Source organism: Mustela lutreola, chromosome 1 (genome assembly GCF_030435805.1).
Source record: "Mustela lutreola isolate mMusLut2 chromosome 1, mMusLut2.pri, whole genome shotgun sequence".
Lineage (NCBI taxonomy): Eukaryota > Metazoa > Chordata > Mammalia > Carnivora > Mustelidae > Mustela > Mustela lutreola.
The window spans coordinates 283,441,199-283,443,876 of NC_081290.1; positions in this window are offsets into that span (position 1 = coordinate 283,441,199).

The window sequence follows — 2,678 nt, forward strand, 5'->3', positions numbered from 1 at the left end:
TTTATTTGAGACAGACAGAGAATGAGGGAGCATGAAGAGGGGGAGCAGGAAATGGAGAGGGAGAAGCAGTCTCCCCCCTCCCCTCCACCATGAGCAGGGAGCCTGGGGGCTGGATCTTAGAAGCCTGGGATCATGACCTGAGCTGAAAGCAGCTTAACTGGCTGAACCACCAGGTACCCCAATTGTCAATATTTTAGACTTAGAACAAAGCACAATTTAAATCCTTTATTCTCATTTTTTAAAAGATTTTATTTATTTATTTATTTATTTGACCGGGGAGGTGGGGGGAGAGAGAGATCACAAGTAGGCAGAGAGGCAGGCAGAGGGAGAGGGGGAAGCAGGCTCCTGGTCGAGCAGAAAGCCTGATGGTGGGGCTCGATCCCAGGACCCCGGGATCATGACCTGAGCCGAAGGCAGAGGCTTAACGCACTGACTACCCAGGCACCCACAATTTAAATATTTTCTAAAATGAAATGTGATGGGGCGCCTGGGTGGCTCAGTGGGTTAAGCCGCTGCCTTCGGCTCGGGTCATGATCTCGGGGTACTGGGATCGAGTCCCGCATCGGGCTCTCTGCTCAGCGGGAGCCTGCTTCCTCCTCTCTCTCTCTCTGCCTGCCTCTCTGCCTACTCGTGTTCTCTCTCTATCAAATAAATAAATAAAATCTTTAAAAAAAAATGAAATGTGATTAACTGTCACATAAGACCCACCATTGTTTAACAGCAGTTTTTCTGTTTCATGACTTAACTATCGTAAAAGAAGTAGGAAGAACACAAATGACAAGTTCCCCACACGGAAAGTTGTTGAGAAATAAAGGCTGGCGCGCCTGGGGCGGCTCAGTCAGTTGAGTGTCCAGCTCTTGGTCTCCGCTCAGGTTTTGATCTCAGGATTGTGAGTTTCAACCCTGCACTGGGCTCCATGCTGGGCAAGGGACCTACTTAACAAAGAAAAGAAAAAAGAAAAGAAAAGAAATAAAGCTTGAACCATTAGCCAGTAGCTCTTGAAACCACTCAGTAGGTTGAACAACAAATTATTTTCCCCTGAAGTCTTTGGGTCCCTTTTAGCTAAGCTTAAAGTTTCTATTTTATTGAAAGGAAAGATGCCACTGCAGGCAAGACAGCGGAAGGACTTTCCAAAGCACATACATATGTTTACTATGTATATTTATGTGTGTGTGTGTAAGTATATGCGTGCATATGTGTATATATATAATTTTCTGTTTATAAAAGTAATTCACACTCATAAAAACTTCAAACATCACATCACAGAAGTACTATGCTGAGGGGCTCCTGGGTGGCTCAGTTGGTTAAGCATCTGCCTCCAGGTCTGGTCATGATCCCAGGGTCCTGGGATCGAGCCCCAGGTCTCTCCCCCTGCTCAGCTGGGAGCCTGCTTCTCCCTCTCCCTCTGCCTGCTGCTCCCCCTGCTTGTGCTCACTCTCTCTGTCAAGCGAATAAATAAAAATCTTTAAAAAGTACTATGCTGAGTTGTATGAAATTTCAATATTTTACTATTTTTTGACCTACAAACAGCGATTTCTTACTGTTCAACCTAATAATATAGCAGGGAGAATCCCCTGTAATCTGCACGCCCTGGAGGGAACCACTGGCAAGTGGTGTGTATTTCTCCAGGCTGGAGAGTGTGTCTGTGCACGTTCATGGTCAGTGAACTTATCACCACGATGATGAAGCAAGGATGTTGCAACCTGCTTTCTAAACGCTTTGTAGAGCAAAGCAAATCCTCGGACTGCTTGTGCGGCTTCCCCTCTCTGCGGCCTCCATTTCCTTATCTGTAAACATGGAACCCCTGTTCTGTGCCAGTTAGTTATTGCCTCTCAGCTCCAAATTCGTTGTATTTGTCTGCTCTGTGAAAAATGGATCTGGGCCCTTTAAATATTTTCCTTAGCCACGTGGAACAACGCTAAACTTTGCCGGTAGAGGGCGCCGGCAGCCATTTCTTGCGGCAGAGGATTTGGTTTCTGGTAGTGATGAGCTTCTCTCCTCTGGCCCATGCGGCAGGTCCAGCTTCTGCAGCTCAGCTCCAGCCACGGGTACAAGCTCCTTCCTCGCAGGAAGCCTGCAGCACCTACCATCAGCCTCTTCCCCCAGGCCCATCCTGGGAGCAGCGGAATGCCTCTTCCCCAGCCCCTTAAAGCATGACGTTCCAGCAAGTTCCACGGGACCTGCGTGGGACTTTAGCAACGTCTCTACTATCCAATGAGTTACAGCCATTCCCTTTCCAGCCAGGTCTGGAGCTCAGACCCTGGGCTGGATGGAGGTCCTTGGCGAGGGCGGGGTTGGGGGGGGGATGTGGTAGTGGGGTAGTGCTCTATCTCAGCCCTGGGGATGAAGGGTGCTCCCTACATCTGCTATTCCGATATTCTTTTTAGAGCCCTCTTTATTATTTTTATTATTTCTCCTCCTCCTCCTCCTTCTTCTTCAAGATTTTATTTGTTTATTTGACAGAGATTACAAGTAGACAGAGAGAGGAAGGGAAGCAGGCTCCCCGCTGAGCAGAGAGCTCGGTGCGGGGCTTGATCCCAGGACCCTGGGACCATGACCTGAGCCGAAGGCAGAGGCTTAACCCACTGAGCCACCCAGGTGCCCCAGGAGCCCTCTTTACTCCTTACCGGCCAATCCCTTGGTACTCCAATCCCTGTCACAGTTAATAATAATAATAA